The 17901-nt window shown below is 39.7% G+C and overlaps 1 protein-coding gene across 27 annotated transcripts in view; it reads right to left on the reverse strand.

Moving 5' to 3' along the window:
- The window catches only part of LOC105227111 (ADP-ribosylation factor-like protein 4A), a 566667-nt gene that overhangs the window by 257426 nt on the left and 291340 nt on the right, over positions 1–17901 (reverse strand). The window lies entirely within an intron of this gene.

Below are 17901 nucleotides of genomic sequence, written 5' to 3' on the forward strand. Positions count from 1 at the left end.
TCCATGTGCATAATTTTGCTTTAATATAAATCCTTAGTACCGTTAGAATCAATTTGTTGTCAGTCTCATGTTTTCCTTAGGAAATAAGTATAAGTGCAGTAAGACATACTAGTGCACTTTGGACTGTAAACAAGAGAAGTTAAGTGAAGTGGTGATATTTTTAGTTGAAAACTAGTAAGTAAAATTACTGTTCATTTTTGTTAAATATACACCCCTATCACGCATTTCGACTTGGATTGAAATTTTCTCCGTTTGGCGACTTTGGTATCATGCGTTCCGTTCCCGTTCAGTTCAACTTCGAAATTTACAATTCTGCCTATCATGCATTTCGATCGTAGCTCCGTTTTGCAAAGTTGCAATTTTGTTGGCGGAGAACTTTTTGTGGGAGGATGGAGTCATGTGTAGAAGTTCACGCAAGTGAGGAAAGTTCTCTGATCGCCATTCACTTGGGAGTGGCCAGAAACGATTCTTTTACATATGACTCAAGCAGCTCACGACTTCCGGTCTTTGACCAAGTATCCTCTGGGTAGCCTAAGAACATCCGTTTGAAGGCGAGCTAACGTGAGAAGGCGAAACATCCCCTGCATAGGGTTGTGCGCTGGGTTTGGGACCCGCCACGTAAAAAAACACCCCCAATGAAAAAGCAAACACAGCCTCGGATGAGAGACCCCCCTTTTGATGACGACCATGGCAAACGAAATAAGGACTATGATTTGAGGGCATGCACCTGGAATGTCCGGTCCCTTAATTGGGAAGGTGCCGCTGCCCAGCTGGTAGATGTCCTCGTAAAAATTAAGGCTGACATCACCGCCGTCCAAGAAATGCGATGGACGGGACAAGGACAGAGACGAGTAGGTCCTTGTGACATTTACTACAGTGGCCATATAAAGGAGCGCAAGTTTGGTGTTGGATTCGTGGTGGGAGAGAGACTCCGTCGCCGAGTACTATCATTCACTCCGGAGAATGAACGTCTAGCCACAATCCGCATCAAAGCGAGGTTCTTCAACATATCGCTGATTTGCGCCCACGCCCCGACGGAAGAGAAGGACGATGTGACCAAAGATGCTTTTTATGAGTGCTTGGAGCGCACTTATGAGAGATGCCCCCGCCACGATGTCAAAATCGTGCTTGGCGACTTCAACGCCAGGATGGGCAAAGAAGGTATCTTTGGCACTACGGTCGGTAAATTCAGCCTCCACGAGGAAACATCCCCAAATGGGTTGAGGCTGATCGACTTCGCCGGGGCCCGAAATATGGTTATCTGTAGTACTAGATTCCAGCATAAGAAGATACATCAAGCTACCTGGCTGTCTCCGGATCGAAAAACCACCAACCAGATCGATCATGTTGTGATAGACGGAAGACACGTCTCCAGTGTTTTAGATGTGCGTGCGCTCCGAGGTCCTAACATCGACTCGGACCACTATCTTGTTGCAGCCAAGATTCGCACCCGCCTCTGTGCAGCAAAAAACGCGCGCCAACAAACACAAGGAAGGTTCGACGTCGAGAAGCTGCAATCACAACAGACAGCCGAACGATTTTCTACTCGGCTTGCACTCCTGCTCTCGGAGAGCACTCGTCAACAACTCGGTATAAGGGAACTGTGGGACGGCATTTCAAACTCCTTACGTACAGCTGCAACCGAAACCATCGGTTTTCGGAAAGTACAAAAGAACAGCTGGTACGACGAGGAGTGCCGTGTCGAAGTCGAACAGGCTGCCTACCTCGCAACGATACGATCGACCACAACACGTGCGGGATGGGATAGATACCGAGAGTTGAAGAGGGAAGCGAGACGCAATTGTAGACAGAAAAAGAAAGAGGCCGAAATGCGTGAGTACGAAGAGCTTGATAAGCTGGCCGACAGGGGTAATGCTCGAAAATTCTACGAAAAGATGCAGCGACTTACAGAAGGTTTCAAGACCGGAGCATACTCTTGTAGAACCACCCAAGGTGATCTAGCCAACGATTCTCAGAGCATACTTAAATTATGGAGGGAACACTTCTCCAGCCTGCTGAATGGCAGTGAACACATAGCACCAGGAGAAGGCGAACCCGATACCCCAATCGATGACGATGGAGCAGACGTTCCATTGCCCGACCATGACGAAGTTCGAATAGCAGTTGCCCGCCTGAAGAACAACAAAGCGGCAGGGGCAGACGGATTGCCGGCCGAGCTATTCAAACACGGCGGCGAAGAACTGATAAGGAGCATGCATCAGCTTCTTTGCAAAATATGGTCGGATGAGAGCATGCCCAACGATTGGAATTTAAGTGTGCTATGCCCAATCCATAAAAAAGGAGACCCCACAATCTGCGCCAACTACCGTGGGATTAGCCTCCTCAACATCGCGTACAAGGTTCTATCGAGCGTATTGTGTGAAAGATTAAAGCCCACCGTCAACAAACTGATTGGACCTTATCAGTGTGGCTTCAGACCTGGAAAATCAACAACCGACCAGATATTCACCATGCGCCAAATCTTGGAAAAGACCCGTGAAAGGAGAATCGACACTCACCACCTATTCGTCGATTTCAAAGCTGCTTTCGATAGCACGAAAAGGAGCTGTCTTTATGCCGCAATGTCTGAATTTGGTATCCCCGCAAAACTAATACGGCTGTGTAAACTGACGTTGAGCGGGACCAAAAGCTCCGTCAGGATCGGGAAGGACCTCTCCGAGCCGTTCGATACCAAACGAGGTTTCAGACAAGGCGACTCCCTATCGTGCGACTTTTTCAATCTGCTGCTGGAGAAAATTATTAGAGCTGCAGAACTGAACCGAGCAGGTACAATCTTTTATAAGAGTGTACAGCTGCTGGCGTATGCCGATGATATTGATATCATCGGTCTCAACACCCGCGCCGTTAGTTCGGCTTTCTCCAGACTGAACAAGGAAGCAACGCAAATGGGTCTGGCAGTGAACGAGGGCAAGACGAAATATCTCCTGTCATCAAACAAACAGTCGTCGCACTCGCGACTTGGCACTCACGTCACTGTTGACAGTCATAACTTTGAAGTTGTAGATAATTTCGTCTATTTAGGAACCAGCATTAACACCACCAACAATGTCAGCCTAGAAATCCAACGCAGGATTACTCTTGCCAACAGGTGCTACTTCGGACTGAGTAGGCAATTGAAAAGTAAAGTCCTCTCTCGACGAACAAAAACCAAACTCTATAAGTCGCTCATAATTCCCGTCCTGCTATATGGTGCAGAGGCTTGGACGATGACAACAACCGATGAGTCGACGTTGCGAGTTTTCGAGAGAAAAGTTCTGCGGAAGATTTATGGTCCTTTGCGCGTTGGCCACGGCGAATACCGCATCCGATGGAACGATGAGCTGTACGAGATATACGACGACATCGACATAGTTCAGCGAATTAAAAGACAGCGGCTACGCTGGCTAGGTCATGTTGTCCGGATGGATGAAAACACTCCAGCTCTGAAAGTATTCGACGCAGTACCCGCCGCGGGAAGCAGAGGAAGAGGAAGACCTCCACTCCGTTGGAAGGACCAAGTGGAGAAGGACCTGGCCTCGCTTGGAATATCCAATTGGCGCCACGTAGCGAAGAGAAGAAACGATTGGCGCGCTGTTGTTGACTCGGCTATAATCGCGTAAGCGGTGTCTACGCCAGTAAAGAAGAAGAATAAGAACTTTTTGTGTTTTTATTTTGCTGCGAAAATTTTATTATTTGCGTAATTTTTTTTTTTAATTTTCTAAAAATGTAAGTAAAACTTGTATTTCAAAGTTGTAAAACACACGATATTTCCAGTTTTAGTGGTGTTTTCTGATATGCTTTCAGGTCAAAAACAACAACAGCAGAGCAATATGGAAAATTGGCAGATATGATGGAGAGTAAGCTAGATATAGCCAACGGTTTCCACCAGCGTCCTAAGGAAGATGTGCAGGCTTTTTGGAAAGAGCATCAAATTTTCTTGCCGTCGTTTCTTCTGCAAACGTATCTAGGACATACTTGAATGCGTCCTTATTCAGACGAAAGTTTTTTTGAATCTAAATAAGTAAACAAATTGTAAGAAAAATGTCTACTTTCACGTGCAATTACTTACAGCCCGTCATTCATCTGGAAGGGATCGCACATATCTCGTAATCTTCTCCTTTCAATTCTCACCCCAGCATTCTGAGATGCGCTGCTCTCCTCCTCAACCAGTAATATCGCCGCGGATAAAGATTCCATAGTTACGTTTAATAAAAAAAAAATAACAATATAAAAATTTTACTTTTATTTATTTTCTTTGAACAGCAGTAATTTGTGTATTTTTGCTTTGTTATGTTCCAGTTTCACATATTTCAAAGCAAACAGCTGATTTCGAAAGAGTTATAGCTCTTCCTCTTCTTTTTTCAATCCAATCGCAACGCATGATACCTAATTTCGACTCCGGCGGAGCGTAGAGCGGGAACGTAATCGAAATGCATGATAGGGGTGATAATACTTACGCCAAATGTGGTTTAAGGTTAGAATGCCACGTGCTACCCATTTATCGGAAGAGGAGCGCGGATTAATAAGGGGCTTAAGTGAAGCGGATACAAAAATTACTGACATAGCCGCCAGAGTGAATCGTCATAGAAATACCATCAGTAATTTTCTTAAAAACCCCGATAGTTATGGCACAAATAGGCGCTGCGGCAGACCGACTAATATTGATGAACGGTGCAAGCGAGAAATTCGGCGACTAGCAAGTCAAAAAAACATTTCATGCCTGGAAATCAAGACGCATTTAGATCTCAATGTAACTAGGAGAAGAGTCCATCAAGTCTTGACGCAAAATAAATTAATAAGGTATGAGTCCCGAGAACCTGTGCCTAAACTATTGCCACGCCACATAAGCGCACGCTTGGCATTTGCCGATAAAATGAAATTTTGGACCGATGAGTTCCAAAATGTTATTTTTTCTGACGAGAAAAAATTTAATTTGGACGGTCCTGATGGTTGCCATAAGTATTGGCGCGATGTACGTCAACCACGCCAAACTCGACACAAGTGAAATCACGGTGGCGGATCGCCAATGATTTGGGCAGCATTCGGATATGCTGGAAAGTTTCCGCTTTGCTTCATTCCCACCAAAACAAATGCGGAAATATACGTGAAGCTGTTGGATGAAGTGCTGATAGAATTTGGTGAGAAACTCTACGGAGATTCCTGGATCTTCCAACAGGACAACGCTCCAATTCACAATGCCCGCATTACAAAGGAGTTTTTTTCATCAAAAAACATAACTGTTTTGGAGTGGCCAGCGATCAGCCCGGACTTAGACCCAATTGAAGACTTGTGGGGAATACTTTCGAATAAAGTTTATAGGAATGGCTGCCAGTTTGAAACCATTAAACAGCTCAAAGATGCTTTCCTCATTGAGTGGGATGAAATAAGCCATTCAACATTAAAACAATTAGTGGACTCCATGCCAAATAGAATTAATCAAGTATTTTTAAAAAAAGGCAAGCATATTAATTATTAAAAACACAAAAATAAATTACTTATTTAACATTAATTTAAAATAAATCCTTATGCACATATACTTATTTCCTAAGAGCTGTTAATATTTAATTTTTATTTGCTTTATAAAAAGCATATTGAAATTGAGAAGCTTTTTTTTTTGTTAATTTTTTGTACTACTATTAAGATAAATTGTATTGATAAGCTTCAACTCATTTGCAGTAGTTTAATTTGAAATTAAGTTGATGCACATATACTTATTTCCATGAGGTATATTCGTACGTATATGTATGTACGAGCTAAGGAACACTGCGCTTTGACATGCGCACTCTACTTTGTTTTATATTCACACATACATACTTACAAACATATATATATATATGGGCGGAGACGCAAGTGCAAAATCTAACAGAAATATTGTTGTCGGCGTTATTTTGATTAGAAGTGTTATTGCGTTAGGTAAGCTTTGAGTCAGTTCAGTTTTCTTCCAAAAGTCAAAGTGGCTATTACCAGCGAATACATACATATTACATCGAATTTCAGTGCAGATTCAGATTAATTATTAAAAATAAAATGCCAAACCAAAGGCGAATTAGACGAAAAAGGAGTTTAACAGGTCGAAGAGAAGAGGTGAATGTTATAGATAAAAAGGAATTTTTAATTGTTAATGTATGTATGTATATGAATTGACCTGTTTTATTAGAGCCGTAGTCATGCAGGATCTATGGCAAGTTATTTCAAAGCTGCCCTAAACTCCGTAGTTCTTCCGGAGTAAAGTTCGCTTGGGCGTGTGACTAACATATGTTTACACTGTAAAGCAAAACATTTCGGAAGTGAAAAGGTACCTATACTTTTCATTGTTTTATATTCGTAATATATGTAAGTATATACATACTTATTGTCTTAATATTTGGTTGAAATTGCTACTAGGTAAGAAATGGCTTTACGACATGTTGTCATGGCGGAAAAGTTAAACTTCAAGAATTACGTGTACCTGAGTTTTTGAAAGCTGTGTTAGGAAATGATTTGAGCTCTTGGCGGGGACACTATTTGGAGTATATTCGGCAGCTAAATAGTTCGTTTGCTTTTGCATCATTCGAAGCAAAAATTGTGGAGCCTACAGGGCGCGGACCATATTGCTTCTGAATACATGGATAAATACATCATAGGGTAGGTCCATTGCATGCAAATCATCCTTCAGAATCCTCCTACGCCCAGCTCTTTATTCTTGACACGGATCAAGCAACTGATATAAGGGCACAACATAATTCAAACTGCGATAGGTATTTGCTGAGAGAAATCCACGGAATGCTTTCAAATATTAACACCTTGACAAATGAGTATAAGCATATGGCACTGGTTGAACGCGAAGAGGAACAGAGGGCCAGAGAAGAAAATCGCAATGCTCGCCGAATTAGCATGCCACTTTTTAACAGCGCTGATCGACGTTATAATTTGTCAAACTGCTCAGAAATTGCGACCGTTTTCACAACAGAGGATGGTGAACCACCTGGAAATCGAAATTTGCGAATATTTTCACGGAAATCTGATATGCAGAATTTATTATTTGTCTCAACGCTACATAGGTTGTGTGATCCATTAGTATATCCGCTTTTGTTTCCTTATGGCGAGTCAGGATATGATGAAACTCTTCTGCATGAACAGGGTCATCGAACGGAAAGTAGATTTAAATTAACACAACTGCAGTTTGTTGCTTACCGTATGGCGATAAGAAAAGGTTTCAGCTTACTTCATGCGTCAGGTAAACTTTGGCAACAGTAATTAGTTGACCAATATGTCAGCACGTCTGGCATTTTTGCGATCTCGTCAGAAAGAGCTACGTGTTGAAACATATGCTGCTTTGCATGACTACTCAATGCATGGTGCAAATGTGGAAAGTGTTCGTCCTGGTCGTATAGTTGTACTTCCTTCAAGTTTTGTTGGCTCCCCTCGAAATATGAACATGCATTACCAGAATGCTATGGCTATGGTTAGAAAATATGGAAAACCGACGCTTTTCATAACTTTTACATGCAACCCAAAATGGCCAGAAGTCATTCAGAATATTGAGATATACCAGGGACCGGAAATGCGTCCAGAACTAATAGCCCGGGTTTTTAAGCACAAGCTCAATGAGCTTATGAAAGATATTTCCCAGAGGAATGTGTTTGGAAAGGTGAAATACTACCTAAATGTCATTGAGTTTCAAAAACGGGGTCTACAACATGCCCAAATCTTAGTAGAACTTCACGAAGAAGATGTTATTCGCGAGCCTTCTGAAATTGACCTGGTTGTTTGCGCTGAGATTCCTAATAAGGAGGCAGAGCCTGAGTTAGATGAAATAGTCTCAAAATGTATGATTCATGGCCCATGTGGAGTACTTAATCCATCATCGCCCTGCATGACTGATACGGGAATTTGCTCCAAAAACTATCCGAAAACTTTTCATGCTAATACGCTTTCAAACGTTAACGGCTATCCTCAATATAGCCGCCGCAATGATGGAAATAAAATAGTTGTTCGTGCCAATAAAAATTTAATTGAAATAGACAACCGATGGATAGCCCCATACAACAAATATCTGACCAAAAAATACGGTGCCCATATTAATGTCGAAATATGGTCATCATCATAAAAAGCGTTAAATACCTCCACAAATATATTTACAAAGGATATGATTGCGCAACAGTTCAAATTATTGAACACCCAATTGATCGCGTGGATAATCATGATGAAATATCTACATTTATAGACGCTCGATCAAGAATGATAGAATACAAGATTACGACACTAGTTTACCGTTAGTTTTTTTCGGTTTAGCTCTTGACAATTCTTAGAAAAACAAATACATTGTGCAACAATTTCGTGACGTCACACTTTTGCGTTGAGAAGAACAAGCATAGAAATGCATACAAATTGTAAACAGAAAAGTAAACACTTTTGGAAATTCCCAAAATAATATTAATTTATTCGTCTTTGCAGGAAAAATTTCAGTGGAATGTTTAGAATATTGTTGCGAGAAAAGATATATGTAAGTAGTTTTAGGCACATCCACAATAAATAGAGTAGCATGTGTGGAAATTGTTCAAATGAGGAAAACCAGTGAAAGTGTACTGTTGTATTTATTTACATACATACATACATACATATTTGTTTGTATTTATTTTACATATATACATACATACATATTTATTTACATACATACATACATACATCTGATACATCTGAATTTATAATATATGTAGTATATATTTATATACAACACAAGAAACGTCTTCTCCATTTGAATCACAACTTAATAGACAATTATTTCTTTAGAAATGATTCAAATCTTTTCACTCAACAATATTCAATCGCTTCACTAAAACTTTTCATTAAAATCGAAAGAATTAATAATATTTTGCGAATTTACAAAAGTGTTCATTTTTCTGTTTACAATTTGCAAGCCATTTGACAGTTTTTCACTCTTGTTCTTCTCAACACGCAACTATGACGTTTCATAATGGCGGTTGTCGTAATCTTGTATTCTATCATTCTTGCGCTCGATATGTTAGCGCCCCTGAAGCCTGTTGGAGGCTTTTGGAATTTTCAATGCAAGAAAAGTAGCACATGGTAAAAGCTCTAGCCGTTCACCTTCCAGACTCACAAAATATTTAATTTCGTGATGATAACGCTGCCATTTCTGATACCCTTGCTCGATGCCGCGATACCACTTACTTTGTTGTATTATCAAATTCCTAAGTACTACGTATATACTTGGAAAGATGCGTCGCGCTCATGGCAAAGAAGAAAACGTAATGCAATTGGTAGAATGTATACGGTCGATCCAAAAAATCGGAAACTCTTTGCTTTACGTTTATTGCTTACTTCGTTAAAAGGACCCAGGTCGTATTCAGATATATTAACCGTGAACAGGGAATAAATTCCTAAGTACTACGTATATACTTGGCAAGATGCGTCGCGCTCATGGCAAAGAAGATAACGTAATGCAATTGGTAGAATGTATACGGTCGATCCAAACAATCGGAAACTCTTTGCTTTACGTTTATTGCTTACTTCGTTAAAAGGACCCAGGTCGTATTCAGATATATTTACCGTGAACAGGGAACATCTCTCTTCTTATTGGGAATCAGCAGTAAAGAGAAAGTTGCTAGCGGATGACACAGAGTGGACCGCTGCACTTGAAGAAGCATCTGTCTTTAAAATGCCTGTGCAACTGAGACGTATGTTTGCAATGATTTGCATATTTGGAGAACCAACCTCACCAATAGAGCTCTGGAGAAAATTTAAATTGCATCTTAGTGAAGATTTTTTAAGAAATAATTCAGAAAACACCAGCGAGCTTTTAGCATTTAGAAATATTAGTCACATTTTCCAATCACATAACACATCTTTAAAAGACTTCGGGTTACCTGCAGGTGATCTTACCACTGAAGACACAGGAATTGAGAGTTATAATATAGATGATGAAGTTTCATACGCGCAAACACTAAAGGAACAGCTTAATCATGAGAAAAAGATTATATTCGACCAAATAACCCATGCAATTTCCAGTAGCAACGATGTCGTAAAGACATTCTTTGTTGATGGTCCTGGCGGCTCTGGCAAAACTTTTTTTATAAGAGTATTGTTCACCATATTCGTAGCCTCAGACAGAAAGTGATATCCGTGGTTTGGACAGGGATTGCTTCTTTTTTGCATCCTGGCGGAAGAATGGCACATAATATATTCAAATTTCCAATACCTTTGACTGAATCTTCTGTTTCTCTAATTAAGCCAGATAGCACCCTCGGAAAAGCAATCAAATGTTCTACAGCAATAATATGGGACGAAGCTAGCATGGTTCCTGGGACTGCATTACTATGCTTAGATCGATTACTACGAGATATTCACCAAAATGAAATACCTTTTGATGGAAAGGTTATTTTGTTAGGTGGTGATTTCAGGCAAGTTCTTCCTGTGTTGCCCAATAGCTCACGCGCCGCTATAGTTGGTAATTGTTTGAAACGGTGCTCACTTTGGAAAATTTTTAGGTGTCTCAAACTCTCAACGAATAAGCGTTCTAAAGAATCCGTATATAACAGTTTTCTTTTGCGTGTTGGAGAAGGTCGAGAGCTCTCTCCAGAGTCGAAAATCAATATACCAGAAGAGATAATTTTGCTAAATGAAAATTTAGTGGATTCGATATTTCAGCCTCAGTCTGGTGTTATTAGTCAAAACCATTTGAAGGATCGGACAATTTTGTGTCCAAAAAATGATCACTGTACGATAATAAATAGCGAAATAGTAAATATGTTGCCCGGTGAAGAAAGGGTATATTATAGCGTGAATACTGTCGTTTCTGAAGATCCTCAAGAGCACGTCAGATTCCCTACAGAATTTCTAAACTCCCTTAATTTCAGTGGAGTAGCGCCTCATGAGTTAAGGGTTAAGGTTGAAACAGTTGTGATGTTAATCCGCAATCTTAATACATATGAAGGGTTGGTCAATGGGACTCGCTTGATAGTAAAAGCACTACATTGTAATTGTTTGGAGGTCAACATTTTAACCGGTGAATCACAAGGGAAACAAATTTTATTGCCCCGTATAAATTTACAGCCCAGTGAATCAACACTTCCTTTTATTTTAAAGCGTCGCCAATTTCCAGTAATTGTAGCATTCGCAATAACAATAAACAAATCTCAAGGGCAGACTTTAGCAAGAGTTGGTGGAATTTTTGGTGGACATCTGTCGGAGAAATGGCTAGGTGAATGAGATGCGTTTTTTCACTGGTGGACACGATTTCTCATGTTTGGATCATCCGAAACACAAAAACCCAATTTATTCTTAAAAAGTACGTGAATAGTCATCGTCCCTACTAGAACCATAAAGAAATGTTGATAAATAAAAAAGTAATTAACGTTTTTTTGGAATTTTTCCCCATGTTTCTTTATGTACATACATTTTGTCATAACGTTGTCAATAAATTATAAAATTATATAAGAACGATAGCCAGGCGTTTTGTGAACATTTAAAAAAAAAATATTAAGCAAATCAGTTGAGCCGGTCGACCGGAATTTAAAACCTCGCAATGGTAAAGTGGGTTTCTACATTAATTCTAAGGGTATTAAGGAACAGAAAATGCAAACAAAAACAATTTTTTTGAAAAAAGATTACCCAACTTACCCCTTAATTTATTTATTACAACTTGCCTGTTGTCTATCAAAATATTGTAGTCGCTAATCAGGATTCCTTTTTATCCATTTTTAGTGGATCCTATAAAATCTAATGATCCTTTTTAATAGCCTCATTTATTTTAACTCTGGTTAAATAATTTTTTGCTTGACTAAGAAGCGATACAAGTATGGCTTTGAGGGGAGGGTTTTATATTCGTTCCTTAACTGTTGTCTCTATGTGTTCAATCAAGTACATAATTGCAATTTTCATAGATTTTTTAATACATACCATCTATAAAAAAGCCTTACTTAAAAAGCCGAATATATCGAGAAGTACTAATGATAGCGATTTTAACCTCGAACCCTTGTTATAGCAAATAAAATTTCCAACAAATTCGTCATGCTCATTTTTTCTATAGCTCCAGTCATTTACGAGATATATACAAAAATTGCGAAATTCTTGGAAAAATCGGAGTTAGAGCCCCGTACTACTTCGCCGGTGTGAGTTACGACTTTGTTGCACTGGGCACTTTTGCAGAGTGAACAATTCTGAGAAATATGCGTCTAAAATCAAAGCGATGCCATAAAATACCTCTGATCTGTGGGAATTTAAAGATAAAACTCCCGATTATGGAAAATTTTTATAGGCCTTGGTCCAGTTTTTAATGTTAATATTAAGGGCTAAAATTTTCAGGGAATTTTTTTTAGGGTATTTCCAAGGAAATTTCGTGACGGTATTGAAAAAAATTAACAGTTCAAAAAAAAACACCTTAATATACATATATGAATACTTGAAGTGCAGTGGAAATCTGCGAAAAAATATATAATATATATACATAGTACATACATATGTGTAAAGTGGAGTGCTAAAATACTTACCCATATACATATGTACTTACCTCAGCCTAAAAGAGCAAACAGAAAAAAGGAAGTATCGTGGAATGAAAAATAACGTATGATCAAAAAATTTGAATTTGAGTGTTTCATTGACTATGATCCACTACTTCAAATTTCATACATGTAAGAACATACATATCGCTCATTTGCTGCAAGACCGGCATAAATCAAAAAACGTGATTTTTGAGTTAATGCTGCAGAATTGTTCGTTATATCATACTTCATGTTGAGTGAAAAATTCATATGAATACCTCTTATGTGCTCCGCTTGAGAAGAGGTGTAAGGTTGGAGTCACCGTGTAAGGTTGTAGTCAGTTGAAAACTTTAAACGCATTTTCTGGAGAATCGCTTTTTTTGACTTATGCCGGTCTTGCAGCAAATGAGCGATATGTCAATCATCTTAAGGTTCTGATATCATATGTAACCCAGTTTCAACCAATATTTAAATTTTATTTCACTCATGTTCAATTTTATTACGTGTATAATTCTTCTTCCTGTAAATTTTCGAATATGTTGTTATCTTATTTTGCATTTTAGGTGACGATATATACATACGTACATTAATATAAATACGTGCTGTGGAGTGTTAACATTTCGTCATACAATTATACCCAATACCCAAAAAGGAGAAAAAATAAGAATAATAACAACAAATAACGATAAAAAATAAAAGGTGGTACATGATCATACAAGTTCGCAAAGTTCGCAAACGTTAAATATTGTGGGTTTGAGCTAGCGGACATATGATATAAGTATGTATATCGATTTTTCGGAATCGATCTCCAGTAGTCGAAGTCGATTAAGAATCAGCTCTTCACATTCGAAAAATCGATTATTTTACGAGAAAACTCGATTTTCAAGTAGAATCGGAATCGAGTTTACCATCCCTACTGGCAGCTATCGGGGCACATATAAAACCTCCGCACAATAACCACCACAATAAAAAAATGATTTTTTTCCATGTAATTTATATGAAAAATAGAAAATTTGAAATAGGCATCTCTTAATATTAATATTAAGAGCTCATCTTTTGAGTGACTTTTTTTTACACATTTTCGAAAATTTTGAGCCTGTTTTTCAGTTGAAAAAAAAAAGGTTGCCTCAGAATGGCACACCCTAATGTACATATGTTGAGGCCCTATGTTCCACCTAGGAACTAGGGGAAAACATATATATATAAATATATATATATATGTATATATGTCTTAAAAACCGGCAAAATGTAAATACCGGTAACAGCCAAATTGCCGGTAAAAACAAAAACCGTTTCCACCGCTGCTGCCATCCCGTCGCTGCTGGTATGAGGCCGCTGTCATCACTCAGCTGATACCATCGCTGTTGATATGCAGCCGCTGCTAACATCGCCCGTCACTGCTGGCACCAAGCCGCTGCTACTATAACTTTGCTCCCGCCATCACTTCGCTGCTGCTTAAGTCGTCGTGGGAATGAGTTGCTGCTGCATCCTGTGCCAAAGGGACGTAAGCGCCGACAAAGCGCCGACGCACCAGGTAACGAGTGCGAATTATTGAAAGTGGTGCAAACAGAAAATAATAATAATAAAAAATTGCAGACGCACACTTTCTGTTTTTGGTTCTCTATTATCACATTAAATTCTTGTTTATACATAAATATCTATCGTTATACATATGTATATATCATTATACATATATCTTCTTCTTCTTAATTGGCGTAGACACCGCTTATGCGATTATAGCCGAGTCAACAACAGCGCGCCAGTCGTTTCTTCTTTTCGCTACGTGGCGCCAATTGGATATTCCAAGCGAGGCCAGTTCCTTCTCCACTTGGTCCTTCCAACGGAGTGGAGGTCTTCCTCTTCCTCTGCTTCCCGCGGCGGGTACTGCGTCGAATACTTTCAGAGCTGGAGTGTTTTCGTCCATCCGGACAACATGACCTAGCCAGCGTAGCCGTTGTCTTTTAATTTGCTGGACTATGTCAATGTCATTGTATATCTCGTACAGCTCATCGTTCCATCGAATGCGATATTCGCCGTGGCCAACGCGCAAAGGATCATAAATCTTTCGCAGAACTTTTCTCTCGAAAACTCGCAACGTCGACTCATCTGTTGTTGACATCGTCCAGGCCTCTGCACCATATAGCAGGACGGGAATTATGAGTGACTTATAGAGTTTGGTTTTTGTTTGTCGAGAGAGGACTTTGCTTCTCAATTGCCTACTTAGTCCGAAGTACCACCTGTTGGCAATAGTTATCCTGCGTTGGATTTCTAGGCTGACATTGTTGGTGGTGTTTACGCTGGTTCCAAGATAGACGAAATTATCTACAACTTCAAAGTTATGACTGTCAACAGTCACGTGAGTGCCAAGTCGCGAGTGCGACGACTGTTTGTTTGATGACAGGAGATATTTTGTCTTGCCCTCGTTCACTGCCAGACCCATTTCTTTTGCTTCCTTGTCCAGTCTGGAGAAAGCAGAACTAACGGCGCGGGTGTTGAGGCCGATGATATCAATATCATCGGCATTCGCCAGCAGTTGTACACTCTTAAAGAAGATGGTACCTTCTCTGTTGAGTTCTGCAGCCCGAACTATTTTCTCCAGAAGCAGGTTGAAAAAGTCGCACGATAGGGAATCACCTTGTCTGAAACCTCGTTTGTATCGAACGGCTCGGTGAGGTCCTTCCCGATCCTGACGGAGCTTTTCGTGTTGCTCAACGTCAGTTTTTACAGCCGTATTAGTTTTGCGAGGATACCAAATTCAGACATCGCGGCATAAAGTCAGCTCCTTTTCGTGCTGTCGAAAGCAGCTTTGAAATCGACAAATAGGTGGTGAGTGTCGATTCTCCTTTCACGGGTCTTTTCCAAGATTTGGCGCATGGTGAATATCTGGTCGGTTGTTGATTTACCAGGTCTGAAGCCACACTGATAAGGTCCAATCAGTTTGTTGACGGTGGGCTTTAATCTTTCACACAATACGCTCCACAGAACCTTATATGCGATATTGAGGAGGCTTATCCCACGGTAGTTGGCGCAGATTGTGGGGTCTCCTTTTTTATGGATTGGGCATAGCACACTTAAATTCCAATCGTTGGGCATGCTTTCGTATACATATATACACATATTATATAATGAATGGAATGTGAAGGGATTTTGGGATTGCGGATTCGTTTACATTAAGGTGCGATCTTTTTGTAAACCGCATAAGTTAAAAATTTTAAATCGGTCAGTTTTTCGCATATTTTCTCGAGTTTTCGCAAATTTAATTATTGGACAATATTTTTTCGCTTTAATTTGCTAATTGTGATATTAATCATTTTGAGTTATGTCTTTCTTTTGTTGTTTCGTTCAATTGGGAATCGATACTCTTCTTTTCGTTCTCGTCAGTCGACTTCAACATTTCCGGATTTATTTCAAAAAATCAAAATGAGTAACCCAAAGCCTACTATCGCCAACCTTTCTCCAATTAAGTAGTTTACGGACTTAAAGTCATTAAAGCGTCAAAGGTCCGTGGCGAAAAATATTATTTTGCGAATAAAGACGGACCTTTAAGGGAAAGTCATGTCGTTAGATCCAATTAAATTGGAATGTCGCCCGACGTACTATATACATATAATTCACATAGTGAAAAGCTAATGAAATGACATGGCCTAAAGGGAGTTAGAGGACATAATTGTTGAAACGAAAAACATTTTAGCCAAAAATGGGACGTCAACTGCCGCAACATCTTTCGTCAAACCTCACAGCTCAAGGCTCCCTAAAATGAATTTGCCGAAATTCAAGGGAGAATATTCCGAATTTAAAAATTTCAGGGGTCTGTTTGAGAGTTTGGTCCATAATGATCCAAGTATCCCAGCTATTGAAAAATTTAACCATTTCGCTAATTGTCTGTCTGGAGAAGCTTTGGGAACTGTCAAAGCATTCCAAATGTCAGATGAAAATTATCCGAAGGCCAAGTCTCAAAAAGATCTATGATAACAAATACTTGCTATTTTTCAACACAATTTCAAAACCTTTTGAGCTTTGTTTGGGATAATAGCAAAGTCATCTGCACCTTCATTACGAGCGATGATCGATGAAGTGCCTGCTGTTTATGACTCATTGCTATCTCTGGGCGATGAGAAGCAAATAACAAACGCCACAGATAGACAGGACAAAATCAGCTTTAGTTGCTGCAGATACAAAGCAGCCAACTTGTCAAAAGTGCAAGTCGATGAAACACATTTTAACTGCTTGCCCCACTTTTAAGGCACTTCCGATACAACAGAGATTCGAGTTTGTGAAATCGGTGCCCTTAAGGATAAATTGCTTGCGTAAGGGGCATATTGTATCCAAGTGCAGAACGGATCGATGTCGTGTATGCATTCGATCGCATCGCACATTGTTGGACCAGTATCCGGTTTCCATCACCGCTACACTTCATACGTAACCATCACCCACATATGCCATGTATACAGCGAGTATGCCGGATCGGGTAATGTTGGCGACAGCTGTTATATTAATGCCTGCGAGAGCGTTGCTGGACTTAGGCTCCCAAGTCAACTTTATGACGGAAGACTTGGCACAAAAGTTGCGGATTCAACACCAACACAAAACATTAAACATAATAGGAATTGGAAAGTCCAATACGAAAGTGGGAACAAAATTAAGCGCGTTTGTTAAGTCGGGGGTAGTTACGATTTTTTGGCGGAATAAGATAGATAATGCGTTGCATTTCGGCTAATCCTCCAGACCATAACATAAATGTTAATGGCTGAAAAATGTTGCACAATATTGAATTGTCGGATCCAGAATTCCATAAATTAAAAAAGATTGATATATAGGGTGGATCATATAAAATTTTAAATTTCGAAGATAGGAACTAAATGTTGTCCAAGTCTTCCTCTTCAATTTGCTTGAAGAAAAATTCGGTTAGCATTGCGCGTATCGCTCACCATTGATGATTACGGTTCCTTCTTCATTTTCGAAGAAAAATGGGCCGATGATTCCACCAGAACAAAATCCGCACCATACAGTGATTCGTGCCGGGTGCATTGGCTTCTCGACGATTACGTGCGGGTTTTCTGTGCCTCAAATGCGACAATTCTGCTTGTTAACGTAACCATCGAGGTGGAAATGAGCCTCGTCCGAAAAGATGATTTTTCGGTTAAATTGACCATCCTCAGTCAAACGATCTTCTGCCCAATCTGCGAACTGGAAAATAGTGATTAGCGACCCATTTCGTAAATTTTAGACTTTTTACAGAATATCTGTCACTTTCCGATTGGTATTTGACGTTTCCAATTTCGAAATATAGATAATTCAAATTTAAAACGTTAGATGGCCCACCCATAGATATTGGTTTCAGAAACATTTTTCGATCTGGTAGCGGTTGGCCAGATTAAAAGTGGCACTAATCAACCAACGCTACAGAAAACCCTCTTTGGGT

This window comes from Bactrocera dorsalis, chromosome 6 (genome assembly GCF_023373825.1).
Source record: "Bactrocera dorsalis isolate Fly_Bdor chromosome 6, ASM2337382v1, whole genome shotgun sequence".
Taxonomy (NCBI): domain Eukaryota; kingdom Metazoa; phylum Arthropoda; class Insecta; order Diptera; family Tephritidae; genus Bactrocera; species Bactrocera dorsalis.